A 12,051-nucleotide genomic window follows, 5' to 3' on the forward strand; every position below is an offset into this window, starting at 1 on the left:
TGAATGCAGAAAAAAGGTAGTTTTTCTTTTCTTCTTTTCCATCTGGATGCCTAATTTATTTTTCTTTTCTTTTTTCCACTGGCTAGAATCTGTTAGAACACAGTTGAATAAAAATGATGATGGTGAATATTCTTTCCTTGTCCTAAATCTCAGGAGAAAAGCATTCAGTCTTTTACCGTTTGTATGGTATAGCTGTATGTTTTCCAAGGATATGCTTTTCCAGATCGGGGAAGTTTCTTTCCATTTCTAGTTTGCAACAAGTTTTTACAAGGAAGAGATGCTGTATTTTCTCAAACGCCTTTCTGTATCTATAGATATGATGATATAGTTTCTCTTTTTCAGTGTGTTTCACTGAATAATTTTCAAATATTAAATCAATCTTGTCAAAGATAAGGTGTCCATATGTGTGTGGATTTATCTCTGGGCTTTCTATTTTGTTCCATTGATCTATATGTCTGTCTTTGTGCCAGTACCATACTGTTTTGATGACTGTGGCTTTGTAGTAGAGACTGAAGTCAGGCAAGTTGATTCCTCCAGTTCCATTCTTCTTTCTCAAGATTGCTTTGGCAATTTGAGGTTTTTTTATTTCCATACAAATCTTGAAATTATTTGTTCTAGTTCTGTGATAAATATGGCTGGTAGCTTGATAGGGATTGCATTGAATTTGTAAATTGCTTTGGGTAGTACACTCATTTTCACTATATTGATTCTTCCGATCCATGAACATGGTATATTTCTCCATCTATTAGTGTCCTCTTTGATTTTTTTCATCAGTGTTTTATAGTTTTCTATATATATGTCTTTAGTTTCTTTAGGTAGATATATTCCTAAGTATTTTATTCTTTTCGTTGCAATGGTGAATGGACACCTTATCTTTGACAAAGGAGGCAAGAATATACAATGGAGTAAAGACAATCTCTTTAACAAGTGGTGCTGGGAAAACTGGTTAACCACTTGTAAAAGAATGAAACTAGATCACCTTCTAACACCGCACACAAAAATAAACTCAAAATGGATTAAAGATCTAAATGTAAGACCAGAAACTATAAAACTCCTAGAGGAGAACATAGGCAAAACACTCTCTGACATAAATCACAGCAGGATCCTCTATGATCCACCTCCCAGAATTCTGGAAATAAAAGCAAAAATAAACAAATGGGATCTAATTAAAATTAAACGCTTCTGCACAACAAAGGAAAATATAAGCAAGGTGAAAAGACAGCCTTCTGAATGGGAGAAAATAATAGCAAATGAAGCAACTGACAAACAACTAATCTCAAAAATATACAAGCAACTTATGCAGCTCAATTCCAGAAAAATAAACGACCCAATCAAAAAATGGGCCAAAGAACTAGACATTTCTCCAAAGAAGACATATGGATGGCTAACGAACACATGAAAACATGCTCAACATCACTCATTATCAGAGAAATGCAAATCAAAACCACAGTGAGGTACCACTTCACACCAGTTAGAATGGCTGCGATCCAAAAATCTGCAAGCAATAAATGCTGGAGAGGGTGTGGAGAAAAGGGAACCCTCTTACACTGTTGGTGGGAATGCAAACTAGTACAGCCACTATGGAGAACAGTGTGGTGATTCCTTAAAAAATTGCAAATAGAACTACCTTATGACCCAGCAATCCCACTGCTGGGCATACACACTGAGGAAACCAGAATTGAAAGAGACATGTGTACCCCAATGTTCATCGCAGCACTGTTTATAATAGCCAGGACATGGAAACAACCTAGATGTCCATCAGCAGATGAATGGATAAGAAAGCTGTGGTACATATACACAATGGAGTATTACTCAGCTGTTAAAAAGAATACATTTGAATCAGTTCTGATGAGATGGATGAAACTGGAGCCGATTATACAGAGTGAAGTAAGCCAGAAAGGAAAACACCAATACAGTATACTAACACATATATATGGAATTTAGAAAGATGGCAATGACGACCCTGTATGCAAGACAGCAAAAAAGACACAGATGTGTATAACGGACTTTTGGACTCAGAGGGAGAGGGAGAGGGTGGGATGATTTGGGAGAATGGCATTCTAACATGTATACTATCATGTAAGAATCGAATCGCCAGTCTATGTCTGACGCAGGATACAGCATGCTTGGGGCTGGTGCATGGGGATGACCCAGAGAGATGTTATGGGGAGGGAGGTGGGAGGGGGGTTCATGTTTGGGAACACATGTAAGAATTAAAGATTTTAAAATTAAAAAAAAATTAAAAAAAATCAATCTTGTATTCCTGAATAAATCTTAATTGACCATGATGTATTAAATTTTTATATATTGTTGGATTCAATTTGCTAAAATTTTATCAGCATTTTGGGGGCTTGTGTTTGAAGGACACAGGTCTATCAGTTCAGTTCAGTTCAGTCGCTCAGTCGTGTCCAACTCTTTGCGACCCCATGAATCGCAGCACGCCAGGCCTCCCTGTCCATCACCAACTCCTGGAGTTCACTCAGACTCACGTCCATTGAGTCCGTGATGCCATCCAGCCATCTCATCCTCTGTTGTCCCTTTCTCCTCCTGCCCCCAATCCCTCCCAGCATCAGAGTCTTTTCCAATGAGTCAACTCTTCGCATGAGGTGGCCAAAGTACTGGAGTTTCAGCTTTAGCATCATTCCTTCCAAAGAGATCCCAGGGTTGATCTCCTTCAGAATGGACTGGCTGGATCTCCTTGCAGTCCAAGGGACTCTCAAGAGTCTTCTCCAACACCACAGTTCAAAAGCATCAATTCTTCAGTGCTCAACCTTCTTCACAGTCCAACTCTGACATCCATACATGACCACTGGAAAAACCATAGCCTTGACTAGACGGACCTTAGTCAGCAAAGTAATGTCTCTGCTTTTGAATATGCTATCTAGGTTGGTCATAACTTTTCTTCCAAGGAGTAAGCGTCTTTTAATCTCATGGCTGCAGTCACCATCTGCAGTGATATTAGAGCCCCCAAAAATAAAGCCTGACACTGTTTGGCCTATAGTCTTCCTTTATTGTCTTTTGCAGGTTTTGATGTTAGGATAATACTAACACCATTCTTTTACAGATTCTTTTCTCATATATGTTATCACAGAATACTGAACAGAGTTCCCTGTGCTATACAGTAGGCCTTTGTTGGCTCTCTTACATATAGTAGTGTGTCTTCATCCCAAGTTCCTGATTTATCACTCCCCCTGACTCTTCCCTTTTGGTAACCATAAATTTGTTTTCAATATCTATAAGTCTGTTTCTGTTTTGCAAATAAGTTAATTTGTATCTCTTTTTAAAAAAATTCAGTTCCACATATGAGTGATATAGTATGATATTTGTCTTTCTCTGTCTGATTTACTTCACTTAATATGATAATCTCTAGGTCTATCCATGTTGCTGCAAATGGCATTATTTCATTCTTCTTTATGGCCAAGTAATATTCCATGTATATATGTATGACATCCTTTTTTCCATTTCTCTGTTGATGGACATTTAGGTTGCTTCCATGTCTCGGCTATTGTAAACAGTGCTTCAGTGAACACTGGGGTGCATGTATCCTTTCAGATTATGTAATTTTCTCTGGATATATGCTCAGGAGTAGGATTGCTGGATCAAACTATTTTTAGTTTTTTAAGGAAGTCCCATTCTATTCTTCATAGTAGTTGTACCCTGAATGCTGATTCCATCTGCATTTTCCTGATAATCAATGAGGTTGATTATCTTTTCATATATCCATTGGACCATTGATTTTCTGTATATCCTTTGCTTATATTTAATTAAAATCTCTCTCATTAAAAAGTTTATAATTATTCTTTACATAGTCATATATTAATCCTTTGCCTGTATCTTATGTTTCAGAATATTTTTTGCACTTGTTTTTAAATGTTATTTATGATGTCTTTCCTCAAATCTATATTTAATAAATTTAAATATTTAAATTTTTAATATTTCAATATTTTATGTAATAAAATCTATCAGTTTTCCTTTATGATGTATATATATCATATTGTGTTTAGAAATGCGTTTCCCACTCAATAATTATAAAGATTCAAATAGTACCTTCTAACTAAAGTATTTAGCACTTTACTATTTATGCTTGCATATGAAGTTGCAACAGATCTAACTTTGTTTTTATCCAAATGGATGATAGCCAGATGTCATACCACTACCTTCACTGAGATGCCATAAATGAAATTATACTTATATATAGATTATGCTTCTACTGTGTGTATACCCACACACACTGTTTTGACTGTTGATCTATATGTCCATTTTCAGTACCATTACCACACTTTTAAAATTAGTATAGCTTATGGCACATTTTGATATGTGGCAGAGAAAGTTCCTCCTAATTGTTGCCATTTGAAAAATTTCTTGACTATCTTGATGCTTTCTCTTCTAAATCAACTTGAGAAGATCAATTTGGGAATGAGCTTGCTTAGTTTCATAAAGATTATGTTGAGGTTTTACTGGAATTGCATTGGGTTTCTAGATTAACTTAGAGAAAATTGATAGCTTACAAATATGGACTGTTTAATCAGAAATAGAATATTTTTCTCCATTTATTTACATCATCTTTTATAGTTTGAGGTAATTTTGTTTTACATGGGGTTTTCATCATAAGTCTTGAAAACGTCTGCTGCTTCTGCTAAGTCGCTTCAGTCGTGTCCGATTCTGTGCAACCCCATAGATGGGAGCCCACCAGGCTCCCTCGTCCCTGGGATTCTCCAGGCAAGAACACTGGAGTGGGTTGCCATTTCCTTCGTGAAAGTGAAGTTGCTCATTCGTGTCTGACTCTTTGCGACCCCATGGACTGCAGCCTACCAGGCTCCTCTGTACATGGGATTTTCCAGGCCAGAGTACTGGAGTGGGGTTGCCATTGCCTTCTGTTTAGTATATTTCCAGCTATTTTACACGCTTGTTGTTATTAAGAATTGGGCCATTTCCCCCCTGACATTTCTAATCGGCCACTGTGGTGCATAGGAAAGTGAATCAGGTTTTATATGTTTACTATATATGCATCTAAAGTCAATTCTTCTTTCTTTGTATAGTTTTTCTGTTAATTTTTAAAAATTCTCTAGGCAGATGTTTTTTACCGTCTATTAGAGCCCAATCTGTTAGCTTCCATACTACATTACTTTCCCTTCCCCTGTGAGTGCTAAATTTGGGAATTTAAAATATTAGCATGGACATTTATGGGAGCTAAAAACTTTTAATTTAAAACATTGTGTAAATTTCAGTAAATAAGAGATTTTACCTTGCTGCTGGGAAAGATTGAGGGCAGGAGGAGAATGGGATGACAGAGTATGAAATGTTTGGATGGCATCATCAACTCAATGGACATGAGTTAGAGCAAACTCGGGGAGACAGTGAAGGACAGGGGAGCCTGGCGTGCTGCAGTGCACAGGGCCGCAAAGAGTCAGACACGACTAAGCGACTGAGCAACAAGAACAAAGAGATTTCACGGTATACTTCTTGCCCATTATGTGTATTTTATATTTTACCCTGGCTTTGGAATAACCGTCATTAAACTTTTTTTAAAAAAATAAGGCATTGTTAAACAGAATTGTATATTAAAATAATATTCACCTAACATTTTAGATTTTATTCTTAGCTAAAAAGAGTAGGACATTAAGAATTCCTTTAATGCTTCTTTAACAAATTATCTACCATTAACTAAGAGTGAGGCATCAAAGGCTACAATTTAAGCTTCTGAGGAAGCTTAGATATATGAACAGGGCTTTAAGGATCCTATTGAATGTGGTTTCAATTTTTAAATGGGAAGCAAAGACCAAATAAAATTTACATATAGTTTTTTTTGAACAAATACTTGGAAATTTGATCACTTCTATGGAATATTTGAACTTTATGTTCAGATTAGCATCTATAAGAGCCCACTTGCTAATTAACAGGGAACAGTCAGAGAACCATATGATAAGAACTGAAAAATAGTCTTTACACTAAAAGATGTCATTTCATGTTTTTATGTAAACATACATCTTAAAGTATTTTATCTTTTTCCTCCAAGGAATAATATGGGTCATTCCAATCATGGTCAGCAGGTCTTCATTTTTAAGTGATTTTTACCTGATTTCAACTTTTCGGACCACTCTCAATAATACTTTGAAACAAAATGATTTAGATTAAAATAACCAAACAAAGCAAGCAGCTCTGTTGGCCTCTCTCGTTTTCCTAGCACAGACAGCCAGTGTGGGAAGGCACTAATCCAGCTCTCTAAACTGAATTTAGTTCTCCCTTGCTGCATCCAGGGTTTAAGAGCTGGAGACTGCAAAAAAAAGAGTTGGAGACCAAACTGAATCTCCCAGTATGAAGTTTTGACTTCATGGAAACTCAGGCATAGTGATCTTGTAGAGAAAACTAACAAAAAACCATGGGGCTCCGAATTCCCTCTCTCCATCCCCCTTTTTATTACAATTACTATAGGAAAGGGATCACTGGAAAAATAGAATAGAGGAGAAAATGAGAGGGTAGATAAAACCCCCATGTCTGTTCAACCATGAAGCCTGATAGAAAAGACATTGGAGTAGATAATTTCTTAGAGAAAAAATGCATAAGGGTCTGAGGATGAACATAAGGAAAGGGATAGGAAAGATTAATTTTTAAAAATATATCAATTCAAGTCAAGCATTTTTCCCCGCATTGCATTAAAAGGGTACCTACCAGAGTTTGAAAAGAGGGTGATCACGAAGAATAATGAGGGTGGTGACATTTTTTTTCCATTAAGATTAAAGAATCTGGAATTAAAAAAAGAACCTGGAATTTAGTCTGATTTAAGCACTCCCCATGTTTATCCCTTCTCAGTTGTTATTACCATTTCTTCCCCAGTTTCAGTATTACAAATCACATCTACACATAAAATTGAAATATTGGGTTGGCCAAAAAGTCTGTTTGAGTTTTTCCATTACATCTTACAGAAAAACCCAAACGAAATTTTTGGCCAAGGCAATAGTTCAGGAACTAAAGCATGTTTTAAATTCTTCCCGCAAAGAGAAAGGATATTTTCAGGGGTGACATCTTATAATCAGAAACACAGAGGAAAACACAGCAGGGCGGTCTTGTTGGAATCATGTGCAAGCAGCAAGAAAATCCATGGCCGTCCTCTTACCCTTAAGCAGGAAACCACCTACTGAAAGCACAAGAATTAAGAAAAGTTATATTGACTCTTTTAAAATCCACTTTTGAATTTATTTTTTGCCAACATCAAGAATTCTTCCTGGACATAAACTTATTAAGACAGAACCAAGTAAAACGATGTATGTGTCCAGAGGGAATGGCATTCTGTGTTTTCTATGTTGAGGAGGTGAATTTCGTATCAGATTATGTCAGCACAAGCAGGTGGGGTTCAACATTTTTGACTTCTCTTTTCCCTCCTTTTGCTAGACTTCCCTATTTTTCTACACTTAGTTTTACTACGCTTCACTTAGTTTCACCAGCTTAACAGGGCCTGGGCAGGCAGCACATATAAGACGTCCCGAAAACACATTGCCCTGTGTAAACAATTGTTTTTGGCAACTCAGAGGTTTCGTGGCAGGACTGCTTTTTTTTTTTTTTTAATCAAATGTTTAGGCCAAAGTTAGAATCGCATGCGCATTTTTATGACTTGGCATATTCAAACATTACAATTGTGTGTTTAAAAAGGGAATTTGATCTTTTTTGCTCTTTCTTCTTTGGGTTTCCATTTTTTTCCTAGTTCCATTGTTTTCTCTTTTATAGTACATTTTCATATCTTGGTATATCGCTAAAGCATCTGTTTCTCCTCAATCATGATTTTCATTCAAGAATAATAACTCTTTGGTCTCTTTTGGACACGTTTTGTTTTGCCCCCACATATGAACTCCACTGAAGTGTGTTGAAGGTTAACGGCCCCATTTCTGGAATTTTCTTGGATCCCTTTTGGAGAAAACTGCCAAAGTATATAAGGAGGGCTCAGATGTATCTGGGCTCTGCCAAGGCCTTTGAGAAAGGCTCCACATAGCTGCACCTTCTTCCAGCTCCCTTCTGTTCACTGTGCCTGGCTTCCTCATGGTTCCACATAAGGGATCATATCTGTTGTTCATGTGGAAAAAGAACCTTTGTAATAACAGAAGCATCAGAATACTCGTTTACCTAACAACCCTCAACCTTGTCTACTAATGGGTAGAAAAATGCTTATTACTTCACTGAGTTTTTCTATTCTGTTCCCTTTTCCATCCCACATCATCATGAGTCATGAATGTCTCCACTAGTCATTTTCCAATGCTCTTGTCTGTCTTTAGGAACAACCAGAGTTGTTCAGATTATCTTTCCCCACAACTGTTGAAGTAGTAGAGAGATGAGGTAAATGAATCAGCATTGCTGGAAATGGCTGGAGGCACCTTTTAGCAGGGTTTTGCCCAAGAAACACTGGATCCTAGGATCACTCCATTAACTTATCTACCCTATAATATAGTTCAAGCAGTTTGCTTCAGTTGTGACTTTCTGCTGCAAGAGGCAGTAAACTAACCTAAAGCAAATTCAAGCAAAAAGAGATTTCAGTGGTTTGTATAACTGAAAAAAAAAAGAGCTGGGGCCGTATAGCTGCAATCTAATTAAACATTGTTTCTTCCTATCTCCCCCTTGCTGCTAAGTTGTTTCAGTCATGTCGGACTCTGTGCCACCCCATGGACTATAGCCCGCCAGGCTCCTCTGTCCTCGGGATTTTCCAGGCAAGAATACTGGAGTGGGTTGCTATGCCCTTCTCCAGGGGATCTTCCCAACCCAGGGATCGAACCCGAGTCTCTTATGTCTCCTGCATTGGCAGATGGGTTGTTGTTGTTGTTGTTGTTTTTACCACTAGTGCCACCTGGGAAGCCTCCCATGAAATTAAAAGACACTTGCTCCTTGGAAGAAAAGCTATGACAAATCTAGACAGCACAGATATTAAAAAGCAGAGACCTTACTTTGCTGACAAAGGTCCCTATAGTCAAAGCCAAGGTTTTTCCAGTAACCATATATGGATGTGTGAGTTGGACCAGAAAGAAGGCTGAGTGCCGAAGATTAATGCTTTTAAAGTGGCATTGGAGAAGACTCTTGAGAGTTCTTTGGACTGCAAGGAGATCCAACCACAGTCCATCCTAAAGGACTGGATATTCACTCAAAGGACTGAGGCTGAAGCTGAAGCTCCAATACTTTGGCCACCTGGTGTGAAGAAACAACTCATTAAAAAAGACCTTGATGCTGGGCAAGATTGAAGGCAGGAGGAGAAGGGGATGACAGTGGATGAGATGGCTGGATGGCATCACCAGCTCAATGGACAAGAGTCTGAGCAAGTTCCAGTAGATGTCAAAGGACAGGGAAGTCTGGTGTGTTGCAGTCCATGGGTTTGCAAAGAGTTGGACATGACTGAGCAACGCAACAAATAACTGAAAAGCTCAGAGATGGGGCTCTCTTCTTATGCAGCACAATATGGGGCTCAAGTCTCTCTCTCCAGATCTCTTGGCTTTGCTGTCTTTAGTGTTGCTCATTCACAGGCAGACTCTGTCCTCAGACTTACAAGATGGCTGCAGAAGCTCCAGAAATTACATCTTGGCTTCACATCCACAAGGATGTGATGCAGTCAATCATTTGATATTAGGAGTGCCAGCCTCAGAAAGTTGGAGTTCCAGTATTTTGGGAAAGAGGAGGACCCCTGGATATCTGACACTCCTGAAGACTACTTGATCTGAGACAGTAACTTATTGATTAAACTATTTTATATGGAGCTTTCTTGTTACAGGGGAATTCATCTTTTTTGCTGTTTCATCTTTTGGCCTGGACTTTATTCCAGTTCCATTATTCTCTCTTATATGGTACTTTCAGCTGAAAGCATTCTAAATGATACTGTCTTCGGCTCCTGTTATGTCATGTGCCCATTCCTGACCATTCACAGTGGGAACTCGGATTGATGTGTGGTTGGCCTCAGCCTAGATGCTCCAGCCCACTTGTATGGAACGGGTTCATCCCACCTGATGAGATGGACTGAGCCCAGAGGAGAAAGACTAGCTACTGGGAAATTAGAGTATGGTTTATATAAAATAGTGAAATAGATACTGTGAAGCAAAAACACCAGGTGCCCAGTCCTTCATCCTTTTGGATGTGACTTTTATTGTCCAGTGGCCTTAAATTGTTTGTACAGTGAGTAGGGACTGTGTAATTAGTTACCTGGTCTGGTAGCCCAGCATATATAACTTTGGAAGTGTTTTAGATCAAAAGTAGATCTGCTCTGCTATGGACTCACCTCAATAGTTTATGGATCCTTTTCCTCAGTTGGGGCCTCATATCATCAGCCATTTCAAGGTCATGGCAAAGGAAAAGGTGTCATGGCCAAGACAGACAAAGCTTTGAATTTCTAGAGAATCCAGTGCTCTCTAATGGATACCAGAAAACACTGGCAGCTAAGGAAGCCTCATGTATCACCCAATGCCAGGCCCCATGGTTTTCTGGTCCCATCTCTCTTACCTCCGGCGATTCAGTTGGTGTTATGGCTCTCAGAGTCAGCCTGGTATCTTGAACACTGGGGCCTCAGGTCAGTCTGCACTGGGTGATTTCAATTCTGCAGTTGGCTGGAATCTATCTGTCAAGAAGCTTTCACAGTCAGTCACTTGATAGTGGAACAGTGGGTCCACTAGGATTTCCAGCGTATCTGGAAAGAGGAGCACCCCTGGAGACCTGACATGCTCTGTGAAAATTAGGGGTTAGTTTTTGTTATTCCCAGTTAGTCTCTGGGAACTAATGTAGTTCAATGTTTGAGGATTAAAAAAAAAAAAAAAACATAAAGAAGAATTTCTCTCTTTTTCATTATGAACTTAAGTAACTTCAAGAGAATCTAATCAACTTTAAACTATTTACTTCCCTCCAAAGTAATTTCCTCTCTGTCAATGCACAGACATGCATTTTCACTGAGTTATAATTAGTGTGAACACACTTTTTTTTTTTTTTTTGAAAGGTTTTCTTTACCTTGGCATTCAGATTTGTTTTCATAGGCAAAGAAAATACTGAGAATGAGAAGGAACCTTCACTGGAGAGTTGGGAGGATTATATGGGGTCATATTATCCCAGAGTTAAAGAGACCTTCAAGGACCCCCAATCCCTCCCTGTATCTCTGATGACCACACTTCTAGATTAATGGACTCCCTGGAGAAACTTTCCCATGCAAGGGCCTCCCCGGATCTTACTTAGCCTCAAAGATGGACTTTTCCTTCTAAAGGAAGAATGAAACCCCATCCTCTGGGTCTGCTAGGGTCTACTTGTCTGCCATGAGCCTGCACCCTTGCCCCATTTTACTTGGTTGTGGGGTCATTTAAAATTTAGATTCTAAACTGTTTCCCATGCAAGAAAAGAGTGGAAACCACTCTGCTCTGAGACAGTCCTCCCTACCAGTCCCCTCAAATGTCTGTTTTTTTTTTTTAAGTGTAATCACACACCAATAGTTTCCAATTTATCAAAGCATAAATTTGCCAGTCCTTTTTCCTAAGTTAAGGAAGTAGCTGAAGTTAGGTTTAATTAAAACCAGCAACTATTTGTACAGCTGTCCCGGGTTCATGGCTGGTAAAAGGATTTAGCTTCAAACTCTGCTGCCTAAGTCCTTCGGGAGTTCCACAAAAAAACATTGAGGCTCTTCATCTAGGCAGTGCCAAGCCCTTGCTTCCCCAGTTGCTATGCGAGCAGGCCTGGCTGCGCCCTGAGGCAACTTTGCTCTCGGCAGTCAGGCCCTTCCAGCACAAGGGGCCTGAGAAGATACACAGTCCTTCTTCTGTGTTGGGGGATAGAGGCCTTGAAGGCTACTTCACGAAGTCCCTGAAAATTCCCCTAGGGTTGTGAAAGGGTGGGAGGGGGATCAAGCACCGTCTTGGTTTCGTGAGTTTTTCTCTGGTCCTGCACACTTTTCGTTTCCTGGTGGGTCTTTAACTCGTGCACCCCCATCACAGCCCCCAAAGGGTCTCAGGTAGGCCTTCTTCAAAGGAGCCGGGGGCAGAGTATCCCTGGATAGATGCCTCCGCACAAAACGGCAGGAGACAGGGCGAACCAGCGCGCAGCATCTGGCCG

This window comes from Capra hircus, chromosome 12 (genome assembly GCF_001704415.2).
Source record: "Capra hircus breed San Clemente chromosome 12, ASM170441v1, whole genome shotgun sequence".
NCBI lineage: Eukaryota > Metazoa > Chordata > Mammalia > Artiodactyla > Bovidae > Capra > Capra hircus.